This window comes from Megascapheus bottae, unplaced genomic scaffold, assembly GCF_031878675.1.
Source record: "Megascapheus bottae isolate mThoBot1 unplaced genomic scaffold, mThoBot2.hap1 HAP1_SCAFFOLD_40, whole genome shotgun sequence".
Classification (NCBI taxonomy): domain Eukaryota; kingdom Metazoa; phylum Chordata; class Mammalia; order Rodentia; family Geomyidae; genus Megascapheus; species Megascapheus bottae.
The window spans coordinates 4,674,836-4,689,907 of record NW_028327715.1 but is presented as its reverse complement, the minus strand read 5'-3'; the positions used below and the strand labels follow the sequence as shown (position 1 = coordinate 4,689,907).

General features: G+C 41.5%; 1 long non-coding RNA gene across 1 annotated transcript; it reads right to left on the bottom strand.

Annotated features, from left to right (window-relative positions):
* Positions 1–3,114: 3,114 nt before the first annotated feature.
* On the bottom strand, positions 3,115–13,639 carry LOC150039394 (uncharacterized). Its single transcript, XR_016534425.1, has 4 exons — positions 13,356–13,639; positions 11,678–11,741; positions 5,243–5,407; positions 3,115–4,750 (listed from the first exon to the last, which is right to left on the bottom strand). It is a non-coding gene; the product is annotated as an uncharacterized LOC150039394 (long non-coding RNA).
* Positions 13,640–15,072: the final 1,433 nt, after the last annotated feature.

The window sequence follows — 15,072 nt, the reverse complement described above, 5'->3', positions numbered from 1 at the left end:
ACTACATAGACATAAAAATCTATGATGGGCAATATACTCTATAGAATAATGTTTTATTACATAGATTAATATTATCTATGCCACACAAAGACTCAGCTTAATTTTATTTATGTTCTAAAATCTATGTGCCAGTGACTGTATATTGACATTCCCTTTGTTAAACATGACATTTGAAATAGGATGTAAAAATCAATGTTAAAAAAAAAGTGAAATGCAGGGTAAATGAATTAGCTTGCAGTGAACATGTAGAAAAATCTACATTCAGTGACGCTTCTAAGGGTGGTAACTAGTTCCCATCTGATGGTGTAAGTGATGCATGCTAGGCTCTCCATGAATGCACAATTTACTAATACCTGATGTTGTGAAGACTGAATGCTCTGCTTCAACACACAGACCACTCCTGGACAACTACGATGGCCTCCAGAAATCCTGTTCCTGTCCCTCATGCGTTCCCTCGTCGTTGAACCTGGCCTCCATCACCTCTTCTTCTTGCTTAATTCAGGACTCAGTATTAGCAGCTGCATGGCCAGGGTCAAATCTTCTGGAAGCCAGTCCAGGCAGACCACAGTCTGAATACAGGTGCTACAGGGCGACAATCTGGCATACTTGCTCTTCATCTGGGGAAGAAGAGGGGCTGGCCTCCATCCCTTCACTCACAGTCCTTCCTGCCCCTTCCCCATGTTTCCAGAACCCTGGGTCTCTTGGGGCTGCAGCAATTTAGGCCAGGCCATGGAATAACTTCGGCAGGTCCACCAGGCAAATCCCCCAGTCTGGCACTGCCTAGATGCCTCTTCTCTCACTGCAGGCGGCCCACTGGGTCAGGCAGGCACCAACTCCTAGGCCTGGAGAACAGCAAGTCTGGGCCTTTGGCCCCACCACTCGGCCAGCCAGGCAGCCCCTGTAGGATGGAGGTTCCAGGAGCAGCGGTCACCTCTTGTGCAGCCTGGGCTCTGACAGCCCAAGTGGACCGGCGGGCCGGGCCCCCCACGCAGGCCGCTGCCGGGTGCTCCTGGGCTCCAGGCCGCTTCAAAACTGCCGGCAGGACAGGTGACCCGGGCTGCCGGGAAACCCGAGGGTGAAAAGGAGTCCTGCCACTCCTTCCCCAGGAAGGCCATGGGGACAGAACTTAGTCCCCTAGGTACAGCTGGAGGAAATGGCTGTCAAGAGCCGGAAGTAAATGTTCCCAGTGTCCCAGCATCCAGCTGAGGCTGCATCGGTGACATCCTGGTTGAGGCTCCGCCCCTGCCCAAGTCCATGTCCAGTCCAGGTCCTGTCTTCAGGTAGACCCGCCCCAGAGCAAGTCCACGTCCAGTCCAGGTCCTCTCTTCAGGTAGACCCGCCCCAGAGCAAGTCCACGTCCAGTCCAGGTCCTGTCTTCAGGTAGACCCGCCCCTGCCCAAGTCCACGTCCAGTCCAGGTCCTGTCTTCAGGAAGACCCGCCCCCTGCCCAAGTCCACGTCCAGTCCAGGTCCTGTCTTCAGGTAGACCCGCCCCAGAGCAAGTCCACGTCCAGTCCAGGTCCTGTCTTCAGGTAGACCCGCCCCAGAGCAAGTCCATGTCCAGTCCAGGTCCTGTCTTCAGGAAGACCCGCCCCAGAGCAAGTCCACATCCAGTCCAGGTCCTCTCTTCAGGTAGATCCGCCCCAGAGCAAGTCCACGTCCAGTCCAGGTCCTGTCTTCAGGTAGACCCGCCCCAGAGCAAGTCCATGTCCAGTCCAGGTCCTGTCTTCAGGTAGACCCGCCCCCAGAGCAAGTCCACGACCAGTCCAGGTCCTGTCTTCGGGTGGACCCTCCCCAAGGCCCCAGCAGAAGCCCACGCCTACTTATCGGTCCTGCCTTTCAGTGACCCCAGGAATGGCTGGCAGCTCCCTGAGGTGAATTTTGGGCACAGGTGATTTCCCTCACTGCATCGGGAATTTGCAGCCCTAGATGATCTTGGTTCCTCCCTGGGTGCTGAACAGCCCACCTGGGACACACAGCCAATGGTGGGAGTGGCCGGTTTCAAGGTGGAGCAGCAGCTGCTGCCTCCAGACATGTCTCCCTCAGGTGGTCTTGTGACCCATCTTCCTCTGCAGTTCAATACTTGAATATTAACAAGAATTCTCAGAAGACTTATTGTTTGTATAAAGAATCATCCAGTCTCAACTATCAAGTTATTCTCAGCAAATCTATCTCCTGGAGGGTAGGGTAACCAAACAAGTCTGGGAATACTTTCAAAGCACATTGTCATGACCTGTGAGAATTTAGGCAAAAAGGTTACTCCACCCTTGCATAAAGGCAGGCAGATTGTACTCTTCACCCTTTGTCCTCAATATAGGCCTTTCGAGTATAACTCTGTTAGACCCCAGACTCATATTGGTTTCCCACAATACCTAACATAGAAGTTATTAATATTCACTTATCCAGCAGGCATTCTAGTGATGGCAAGACAGTGAGAATTTAAAGACAAAGGTATAGAGCTCACAAGTGTGGCACAGGAAGTTTGACCTGTAGCATAGTAAAATCCAATTATTTGCTTAGAACTTAAGTGAAATCTACCATCACACCCAAAAGACTTACAGCAATAAATGTTATTTAAAAAAATTAATGTGAAAGTGTGGTCAAGAAAATTACAATTTAGAGATTTTGTGTTTGCACCTAGGATTCTCCTGGTAGAGGATTACAATCGCACAAAACCTAGATACATAAGGCCATATAGGATGAGGCTAAATGAAAGGAGCTCCAGAATATGGAAACAAGAGCTTTATCTTGTGTGATTATTGTTCTTAATGTACTATGTTATTTCTCTTCTCTTTTGTTGCCCTTTGGTTAATCTCATATCATTACAATATCTGACTTTGTTGCCAGGCATAATGTACATACATTTATTTGTTTATTTGAAATAAGAAATGGAAGGGGATAAAACAAGATGATCGGGTGGGGAAGGGGAATGAGGACAAAAACATGAGGAGTATCAGTGTGTGAGAAGTAATGCGCCTACTATCTGGCAAATATAACTGTAAACCCACTATATATTACAATAACAAAACCACATAGAAAAATATTTTGTGTTTGAACAAAATTTTATTGACAGAATTTTATTCATGAAACAGAGTTCATTTTTAAAGTTTACAGGTCCATAAAATTATTTGCTGACATTTAATTGTAAGCATATGAGCTCCAGCATGGAGGGTAAGCTAGAGATGGTGCAGGACAATCAGGTTTTGCGAGGTGAAATCACGCAGGTGGTGAGCATGGCCAGTGATGTGTCTAGACATCAGTGTTCATTTCCAAACCAGTTCAGATGCCGCTTCCACAGAAACTTAAAATATGCTAATTCCCATATCCTTATGGAGTCAAGTTACACAAAACATAACTTTTCTCATCGTACCTTTGTGCCTATTTTAGCACTATTCAAAAGAGTTGAAGCTGGACACCAGTGGCTCTCGCCTGCAATCTTCACTAGTCAGGAGACGAGATCTGAGGATCACAGTTCAAAGTAGCATAGGCAGGAAGTACATGGCACAGTACTCTCCAATTGATCACCAGAAAAACGGAAGTGGCATTGAAGCTCAAAGTGTTAGAGCCCTAGCCTTGAGCTGAAGAGCTCAGGGAAAGAGCCCAGGCCCAGAGTTCTGGTCTCACAACAACAACAACAGCAAAAATGTTGAAACACAGGAATCAAAACTATTGCCTACTCATCAATGAGTATATACAAAACTGCTATATGTGGACAAAATGAGGAATGAGTCTGCTCTAAAAATGGAGTGAAATCATTATGAGGACAATGGATAGGAGAACTCATCATGCTAAGCCAAATACATCACACTGAGAGCCAAATGTCACATCTTCTCTCCATTTTGTAAATCTAGACTTTAAAGATGAATAATAGGAATGTACAAGAGGACCTTTTGCGGTAAGGGCAGCAGTGGGGAGTGAGGACATGACAAGAGAAGGTATGGGACATGTATAAAATGCTCTTCAGTATACTATCTGATAAACATTAATAAAGTCAGAACAACTGTTGAAATTATCCCACGAATGGAGAACACAAGTATGGAGGATACTGGAAGCCCCACTGTGAACAAAAAAGACATAACAATAACAAACAAACAAAAACAGCTGGCCAGGCACCATGGCTCCTGCCTGTAATCTTAGCTACTCAGGAAGTTGAGATCTGAGGATCACGGTTCAAATCCAGCTCAGGTTCTAAAGTCAATGAGACTCTTATCTCAAATTAACGACTACAAAATCGGAAGTGGCACTGGGGCTCCAGGGTAGGGCAAGAGCTTTAGCTTTGAGCTGAAAGGGCTCAGGGACAACACCCAGTCCCATGACCAAAAAAAAAAAAAAAACCTGTAGCAATTCAGAATGAGACCTAGAGGTTTTAAAAAATGTCAAGATCTCCAATTCTTTTATGAACACTGAATGGTAGCAATCTTAACTGAATACATACAAGGCAGTCAAACAAGTCAGGATGTCAAAAACTGAAGAATAATCATTCAAATACCGCAAGCCAGTGGAAAACATTGACGCAACTGACCCTGCTCAGGTACTGGTCCAGGCTCTCAACTGAAGTGTATGCATTTGAGGAAGAAGTCACATGGTTTTCTCCAGGAGAGAAACTTCCCTTCAATTCTGCAACATGTGGAAGTTTTTCTGTAGAATAGCCCTCGCTGCTAGGCCTTGTGACAGGAGTATGGGCAAGAGACTGAGTGTGTGCAATCACCAAGGAAATTCCTTCAATGGCCTCCTTCATGCTGTCCACAGTCCTGTGAGGTTTGCCAAGGAGAAATACCAGCATTTCATTAGTCAATAAAGAACTCCTAAGGAACTTGCATTTCTGAGAACCAGAACAAAAGAATAAATGAAAAATGCCTTTGCATCCATAGTGTTAGTAATATTGGAAATATGTCATAACATGGCTGAGTGCTGAGGAGCTGTGAATGAAGATTCTTTCTATGAGTATTTTTGAGATATTGATCAACTCATGTTTTAATTTTATAATCCTTTACATAAAAATATTTGTTGAAAGTAATTAAATAGGAACATATAAAATTATTTATATACAGAATATTTTTTCTGGCAGCATCAACAAATAACATATTCAAAATGTTTTGCTTTACAATGAGATCTCAGTATATTCTCCTTTTAGGAAGTCATTAAAATTGTGATTTAAGAAATATGCCTTTAATCATTACATGTATCAGTGGTAAACTAACTTGTCCCAAACTGTCAAACACTACATATAGATAGGCATTTACCTCAAAATGACAAAATTCTCCTTCCTGTTCTTCACACTGTAACTGTGATAACACATTCTTTGCTTTTTTTTTGCTCCTTGTCTTGGCATCTCCACATATTTCCCAAGCATATTCTCATATGTATTTTACATATGAATGAAGTGCATTCTGGCTGAAATAACCAACCTGAAAGAAAACAAGGGAAAAAGCTATGTCAGGTTGGGTTATTTTTTTATTATAAAGGAACACATATTTTCTCATCCACTCTCTGTCCAAGTGCATAAAGAGGTTCTACTTCATGAAACAACTACATGAAGATCTGCAGGTAGATGAGTTACATCCTTGTTCTGGGTTAGCTTAGAGACTAGGGCAATGGAAAGGCAGAAAAATGGCCACTATTGATTCACTAGATGCTGGAATAAAATGCATTTTCTCCTAGGAATTGACCTTCTTTAGGCACAGGAGTACTTTCCAGAAGAAAATAGCTACATTGATAGCTAAACACTAAAAAGGAAGCAAGAAGAGAGACTATGAACTGGCATTTATCCAGTCTACAATATTTACTGATGCTTCATGGCAGTCTGTTTCTACCTAAGGTGGAGTAAGCTGCACTGAGCTCTGTTTCTGTATGAAGCCAATCCAAAAATATTCAAGCAAACCACATTAAAGCACTTTGAAGACAACCTATTTGAGAGAATGGAGTCAGTGAATGCACAGACCAAGGCAAAGAAAGAAGGGAGCTAGGTGGTGCACACTCCAGGTTCCCAAGATGCAATGGTGAGTAAAACAGGCTGATGGAAGCGAGGAGGATGAGTGTCACGTGACAGCGCACTGGAGAGTTCAGACTGGTATGAGGGAAATCCAGGAGAGCTACACAGGACCCCCTTGCATATGTAACGGAGCAGTGGATCACGTGTGTTCAGAAAGGAGCCTGACATTGAGGAATAAAACACATGAAGAGATGACAGGAAACTACCTATTGTTCACACACTGCCAGGAAGTGATGTCTTTACAGAACAGAGGACATCAGAGATGCCTTGCTACAGCAGGGCAAAATTAACACTCCATAAATCCTGCCCTGAAATATCCAAAAATTTATAAAACCAAGAGAGGAAGAACCAACTTTCTTGTAAGTGATCTAATTATTGCCAAAAATAGGGCTCAAGAAATCTAATTACACATTACAGAGATAAAAGTTTGAAATCATACGGAAGGTTGATGAGCATAGCGAATGTTAGCCCATGTGTTAAACATCAGTGTTTTATCTGAGTAGTCCTAATTACAAGTCATTTGTTTTCCTCTGACATTTCTTACAAGTGAATAAAAGAAAGAAACCCCATGCCAATAGATATGCATGCCAGTAGTTCATCTCTTATAATCCTATTTACTCAAGAGGCTCAGAGGATCTTGGTTCATAGCTACCAGGCGTAGGTAAATATAGAAGAACTTTACCTTCAGTTAGTCATCAAAAAACTAGAAAGTAGAGGATCAAGTGGTACAGAGCCAGCCATAAGTAAACAACCAAGCAAGTTTTTGAGGATTGGATTTCAAGCCTTACTATACACACACACACAGTGATCAAATTAGTGCCAGAAAGTATCCTCTCTAAGAAGGAATCTAGGGCTGGGAGTTTGGCCTAGTGGTAGAGTGCTTGCCTAGCATGCACGAAGACCCGGGTTCAATTCCTCGTTACCACATACATATATACAAAAAAGCCAGAAGTGGTGCTGAAGCTCAAGTGATAGAGCTCTAGCCTTGAGAAAGTCCAAGGACAGTGCTCAAGCCCTGAGCTCAAAGACCAAGACTGGCAAAAAAAAAAAAAGAAGGAATCTAGTAGGCTGAAGAGACCCCTCTCTAGATTTCCCCCTAATTTCCTGAGTAAGCTGTGGGCTGTAAATTCCTGACAGAAGAACAAAGGCAAGAAACCAGGTGAAAATGTTACAATTTTATTGGCCTCTTGCATATGGCCAGCTTGTGCCTTATGGTCAAATTACTAAAAAAAAAACCCTGCTAACTGAAGGGTCGGGGCTCTCAATTCTAACCTGCTGTGTGGCTGATGATTAGGAGCCCAGGCTCAAGCTTGCAATAAAAGACTCTCAGGTGTTTGTATCAGCTCCTAGCTACTCAGGAGGCTGAAATGTGAGGAACAAGGTTCAAAGCCAGCCCCAGAACAAAAGGACTTGAGACCCTTTATCTTCAATTAATCTCTAGAAAGCGGGAAGTGGGGCTTGGCTCAAGAGTAGGGAAGCTGAAGAACTCAAGGACAACACCTAGGGTAGGGTGGTAAACTTGAGCTGAAGAGCTCAGGGACAGTGCCCAGGCCCAGTTCAAGACCCATGACCCACCCCCCAAAAATTACAAGATGTGGTTTAACAGATGCCAGAGGAAATAAAAGTAGTTTTCACAGATATTAAAACTCCATCTTGCACACTGAAGTCATCATACAGAGAAAATCAGAGCTTTTATATTTGTGTTTATTCTTTATTTAACTTAAACTACTATAGTTGAGTATCAAATACATATTTTAAGTACTAATATCTTCACTGGGCTAGAAATAAAATATGAAAACACTTTCTAGAAGAAAAATTGCTTATGTCTCAAAAGATGATATTGATATAATCAGAGGGATCCTAATACTGAATTAAGCAAAAGAAAAAGTATCATCAGCTGGGCTCTAGTGGCTCACAACTGTAATCTTAACTACTCAGGAGGCCGAGGTCTCAGAATCCCTGCTTGAAATCAGCTTAGGAATCAAAGTCTATGGGACTTATCTCCAACAAACCTCCAAAAAAACTAGAAGTGGAGCTGTGGCTCAAATGGGAAAGTGCTAACCAGGAGCAAAAACATGTAGGTGCCCAGCTCTGAGTTAAAGCCATAGGATCATCACCAACAAGCAACACCAACAAGAAGAAAAACAAGTATTTTCCTAGATACAAAAGGACCCAAGAGGGTATTAATCTATTTATTAAGGAAAAGCTTTCTCTGGCAAGAAAGCAGTAAATCATGTGAGAGAGTTCAATGGAAATTTTCTTCTGTACATTAGCTTTATTTTTTTCTTTTTTTAATTTTTTTATTGTAATTAATAAAACGGTTACATGATATTTGCCAGATAGAAGGTGCATTAATTCACATACATTGATACCCTTTCACATGTCTTGATACCCATTACCCTCCCCCCCACACCCCACACCCGTCTTGGTTTTCCCCCCTTCCCTATCAAATTTCAAATAACCAAATACAAATAAATTCAATATATCAGATAACAAAGTGAGATTCTGTAACAATATGAGGTACCCAAGGGACAGCAAAGGAGATGAGAGACAACATAGTACATTAAGGACAACAATCATTCGTTATATCGCTTTTGTTTCAATATCCTGGAGGTCCTTTCAATTAGCTTCATACTATATGGCCTTACATATCAAGATTTTGCTCTATTGCAGATCTCTGCTAGTAGAGCCCGAGGTTTCTACTGATTATGATGAATGAGGGAAACCATTGAGCCTAAGTTCCTTTGAGTCTGGCTTACTTCACTTAATATGATTTTTTCTAAGTCTTTACATTTCCTCTCAAATGGGGTGATGTCATTCTTTCTGACAGCAGCATAGAATTCCATTGTGTACAATACCACAACTTGTTGATCCACTCATCAACTGAGGGACATCTAGGTTGGTTCCATATCTTTGCTATGGTGAATAGTGCTGCAATGAACATTGTTGTGCTAGTGGATTTAGTATGCCCTTGTTTCTGGATGGTTGGGTAAATGCCAAGTAGTGGAATTGCTGGGTCATAGGGGAGTTCTATGTTTAGCCTTTTGAGGCACTGCCACACTGCTTTCCATAGTGGTTGAACGAGTTTGCACTCCCACCAACAGTGTAGTAGTGATCCCTCCTGGCCACATCCCCTCCAGCATCTGTTATTATTCGTTTTCCTGATCCTGGCCATTCTAATTGGAGTGAGGTGGAATCTTAGAGTTGTTTTGATTTGCATTTCTTTTATGACAAGAGATGTTGAGTATTTCTTCATGTGTCTATAGGCCATTTTTGTTTCTTCTTCAGAGAAGACTCTCTTTAAGACTTTGGCCCATTTTTTAATGGGATGGTTGTTACTTTGGAGATTAGTTTTGGAGTGATTCAATTTTTTGAGTTGTTGATATATTTTAGATTGTACATTAGCTTTAAATACTATGTTTGAGCCAGGAGTTTGACCTATTGGTAAGAGTGCTTGCGTATCCCATATCACGTGTCATGTTTGATTCCTCGGTATCACATACGTAGAAAAAGGTGGAAGTGGTGCTGTGGGTCAAGGGCTAGAACACTGTCCTTGAGAACATAAGGACAGTATTCAGGCCCTGAGTTCAAGTCGTAAGCCTGGCAAAAAACAAAAAGGAAGAAAAGAGAAAGAAAGAATGAATGAAAGAAAGGAATAAGGAAGGAAGGAAGGAAGGAACTACAGCCAAGCACAGTGTCTCTTGCCTGTAATCTTAGCTATTCAGGAGTCTGAGATCTGAGAATCTCTATTCAAAGCCAGATCAGGCACTAAAGACCCTGAAGACTGTGAGACTCTTCTCTCCAATTAACCACTAGGAAATGGGAAATGGCACTGTGGCCAAGGGGTAGGGCAGTAGCCTTAAACTGAAATGCTAAGGGACAGCACCCAAGCCCAGAATCCAAGCCCAACAGCCCAAAACAGAAGAAAATACCATTTACAGCTTTCCTCTGTGAATAAAAAAAGTATAATAAGCTTTAAAAAAAGGCAAAAGGACAGTTGCTTGCTTAATCCCTTTATCTTTCTTCCTTTGGATTTCAGATTTAGCTGGTTTCAGCCTTTAAACTGAGGGCCTCTCTTACCCTTTCTCGCCTTTCTATACCACACTTGGCCTTTACCTCATGAGGTACACTGTCTGCCTCCTTTTTTTACTACTTATTGTGGATAGGGAGTCTCCCAGACTTTTGTGATGGGTTGGCTTTGAACTTGGACCTACCAATTCCCAGACTCTTGATTAACAAAAGTATAAGCTGTATATGGTAAGAAGAGTTACTTCTTTTTTTTTTTTTTGCTAGTCCTGGGGCATGAACTCAGGGCCTGAGCACTGTCTTTAGGCTTTTTCCTCAAGGTTAGTTCTCTACCACTTGAGGCAAAACACCACTTCGGTGTATGTGGCACCAAGGAATCAAATCCTGGTCTTCATGCATGCTAGGCAAGCACTCTACCACTAGGCCAAACTCCTAGCCCAAGAAGAGCTGCTTTTTAAATGTGAGAAATCTCCTTGTCCTCCCGCTGTCATTCCTTTCTGTTCATTATAACAATGTAGATGCCAGGATAATGGTATCTTTCTAGCTGACACCTGCTCAGCCCCTGACTGTCAGGATAAAATGATGAACCTAGGCATGCTCTGCTCATCTCCCTGGATGATGATCCTCCTAGAGATTCACTCATCTGTCAGCTTTCTTTCCATGGAGGATCAATGTCATATAGGGAACCTGTTGTCTGAGTAGGGAATTTTCTTCCTTCTGGCTTCCATCTCAGGTACAAAGGAAATGTAAATCCTTCTCAACATCTTCACTGGAAGGGGTTCTAGAGCTAAAAATTCTTTGCTGACAGATTCCTTCTCTGTCATGTCAATACAATGCAAACATGCATGGTTTGTTTCCTGATGGTGTCTCCATAGGTAACTATTCAGAAAGGGAAACTGATTCAGTTTTGAATACACAACACAATTTTAACATGGCATGAAGCCATGATTTCTAAGTTTCTATTGGATATATGGATTAATGGTTTTCTTCCACTTGGTTATAGTCTATACAGGGTCTTTCATCTGTGTATACTCACAGCAGAATTCCAGTGTGAATCTATGCTAAGCTATATTTATATCAGTCTATAAAAATGTGGTTGTATTTTCTGATCCAATTCATTAAAATGAAATATTCTGGGTTTTTTGTAATATTCAGCACCCTTCCAATCATCTCCTTCAGACACATGTCAGACTCTTCTCTCCCTCAAGCCACACATGGAAGGCACGCATACCACATGATATATTTCTGCTCCAGTCTTTGGCATTAATGATTTTAATATGAAATTATGAATTGGGAGCCATTAAGAATTATTTCCCTTTGATAAGAAGCTAAGGGTTAATGACAAAATAGGATTCTTAATTCTGACTAATTAGTCAGTCTTTGATTTGGATTTAAAGTTTTATCACATGAGGCATATTTATTATCAGAAGCACAAATCAATCACACATTTTGAGCATAACTCTAAAGATCATACTTAATATGATGCTGATATTTCTTAAGTGTTTTAGTAAGTACTCATACTTGCAAAAATAATTATAGCAGTTGCTGATTTGACCTATTAATTGTTCAGGGTAGTCTGGGAAGTAAATTCCTTTGGCTATATTATTGAAAATACAAAACCCACTTATACGAGAAGATAGAATATAAATAATGAACATACCAAAGGCTGGATATGTTTCCTCACAACTGTCTTGCTCTTCTGATGCAATATACTGAATCACATCCTGTAAAGTCAGATAAATCATGGTATTTACAGCAAAAGAAACACTGATCCTTAAATAAGAAATAACAAAAGTATATTTCCTCAGGTGTTCAATGTAATTCTTATTGGAATACTTTTATTTTTCCTTCAGGTATTACTTCAGTGACCTAGATCTTCATCATTTAAATATATACTGAGTATCATGTAAGATGAACACACAGAAACATTTTGGTTATTAATTTGACACAAGTAAGCTAGCAGAATAAAAAGAAACAGTAGGGCTGGAATTGGGAGCAGTAGTATTCTAATGGTCTAGTGCTCACATAGCATGTATGAAGCCCTAGGTTCAATTCCTCAGTATCCCATACACCGAAAAAAAGCTGGAAATGGTGATGTGGCTCAGGTGATATAGTGCTAGCCTTGAGAAAGCCCAAGAACAATGCCCAAGCTGTGAGTTCTAGCCCCAGGACTGGCAAAAGACAGAGACAGAGACAGAGAGACAAAGAGAGAGAGACAGAGAGACAGAGAGAGAGAGGCACAAAATACCAAAATGAGGGCTGGGAGTATAGCCTCATGGTAGAGTGCTTGCCTAGCATGCAAGAAGCTCTGGGTTCAATTCCTTGGTACCATGTACATAGAAAAAGCTAGAAGTGGTGCTGTGGCGCAAGTGGTAGAACATTAGCATTGAGAAAGTTCAAGACAATGCCCAGGCTCTGAGTTCAAGCACCAGGACTGCCATTAAAAAAATACCAAAATGAGGGGCCGGGAGTTTGGTCTGGTGGTAGAGTGCTTGCCTAGCATGCATGAAGACCCAGGTTCAATTCCTAGTTACCACATAACAGTGCTCAGGCCCTGAGTCCACACCCTGGACTGGCAAAAAAAAAAAACACCAAAATGAGCAAATTTAAAGTGCACGTTATTGTGTACTTCACATGAATAACCTATAAACACCTTGTTCCAATTTCTTTCACCTCAACAATAGGTATTTTCCCAAAGTATTTCTTCGATTACTTTGGCAAGTCTTTTCCTCATTAAAGACTTAGTCTACCATTTGTAACCTTCATTAAGGATTCCTTTTCCTCCTAGATGCCCACACTAACATTCTTTGAGGTTAGCTTAATTCTTTATCAAATTTTCACTGTATCTATAACTCTCAGAATGGACAATATTTCCTTAGATGGTTTTCCCTTTCCTGCTGGTAAGGAGTTTTATACTGTCTTATTTTCCCTGACAAGATCAGAAAGGAATGGCCTTGTGAGCATGTAGAATTAAGATTGTATTTTGGTCCAGTGATCAGACTCTTTCCAAATAGCTTTCTCAACATTAAGCGTGACACCTAAGGGAATAATTTATTACATTTCTAGGAAAAAAATGTTGTTCTTCATTTTCCCATAGCCATTTCTATACACAAACTTTGTTTTCCTGGATCTAGTACATTGTCTCTGAGTGAGCTTCATTATCATTTCCTTCCTCCTGTAAGCCCTATTGAAACTCATTAAGGAACCCCATTCTGTGGCATTTATAGAATTTGATGATAAAAAATGGTTAATTTACAAGGTAACTTTTGACCTATAAAGAAAAAGGCTAATTCAATATGCTATTGTAATTATTCCTTGGATCTACCTTGTAAGCTTACCTTTATTATCTATCATTTGTTAGTGGCTCATATCTGTAACCCTAGCTCCTCTGCAGACTGAGACTTCGGGATAATGGTTTGAAGCCAACCCAGTCAAGAAAGTCCATAAGACTTCAATAAACCACCAGAAAGCCATAAGTAGTGTGGCTCAAATGGTATAGCACTAACCGTGAGCAAGAAAACCCAGACCTTTCCCCACCCCAGTTCAGGACCCACTCCCCAAAATGAATGAACAAATTATTAGTTATAAGTAAACTATATATAAATAAACGTTTAAATTATAAATAAAGTACATATTTTAAGTTAAAGTCAATGTACGAGCAAACTCCAAATGCTCCTTTAGTAGGTCTACCAAGAGCCCCTGTCCGTTGGCCTCCAACTGTGCTTTCCACAGGGATTCCAGGCAAGCAGCTCCCATGGTCCTCTGGGCAGGAGGGGCGTGTCTAAGCGCGGGTGGGTGGGGCCGCGGGGCGGGGCTTGGATGGACTGCAGTCCACCTGCAGGTTGCCAGCCCAGCTGATAGGGGCATCCTCACTGAGCTCTGAGGGAAGGTCAGTTGAGCAAGAGCCAGACGAACTATGGTAAACCATCTGGAAGAAGATGGGTGAAAACCAGCTGGTTGCCAGGAAATAGCTCTTGCACCCGCAGCACTGATCTCACAAACTTGGCCAGGATTTCTGTTCTTTTTGGTTCTTTCCATCTTCTTGTTAACTGAAGATAAGAGCTTCATACCCTTTGCAAGTTCAATTTGCACTGCAATCCTCAGATCTCAGCTTTCTGGGCAGCTAGAATTACAGGTGTGAGCCATCAATGTCCTGCAAAGCCTCTCCTCTTTAGAAGTTCACTCTCAGGTATTTGTTTCACGAATGGAAACTTGATTTCCAACATCTACCATTGCAAAAGCATGTGTTAACTAATAAAAAAATTTATCAGGCACCGAAAACCTCTCACCTATTCTGTCTAACAAATCTAACTAAAAGTAGTGATTTCCTGTCAGATATTTACATTGTCATAATTCTTGGGCATGTATGCCAGGACTGAGACTTAAACTCAGGGCCTTGCATTGTCCCTGAAGTTTTTGCTCAAGACTAGTACACTAGTGGTTAATTGGAAATAAGGGTCTCATGGAATTTCATGCATAGACTGGCTTTGAACCTCGATCTTCAGATCTCGATCTCCTGAGTAGCTAGGATCACAAACATGAGCCACCAGTGTCAGGCAATTTGATTTCTCTATTTCAAATAAATGAGAGTAGCTGCTTTCTTGGGGTTAATAATTTATCAGTAATATTTTACAATCTTTTTGTACAAACTAGGACTACAATTAATTCTCAATGTGAAAACACAACAGTTGTTGATTCCAGTGACTCACAACTATAATCCTTGCTACTCTGGAGGCTGAGGATAGTGGTTCAAAGCCTACCTCAGCAGAAAAGTCCATGAGACTCACATCTCCAATTAACCAGAAGAAAAGCTAGGGGTGAAAATGTAACTCAATTAGTAGTGAACTAATGTTGATTGAAAAAAGACAAACAAGTGCCTTAGGTCCTCAATTGGTGCCACATTAAGGAAAGAGTAGGAGGAGGGAAAGAATCAGGAGGAGAGAAGAAGACGGTGAGAGAGAGGGAAAGGGGGAGAGAGAGAAGGAGAAGGAGAGGGGAGAGATACAATTACTGAAATTCAAAGTCTTCTTTTCAGTTTCTCTTAGTCTGCTGCCA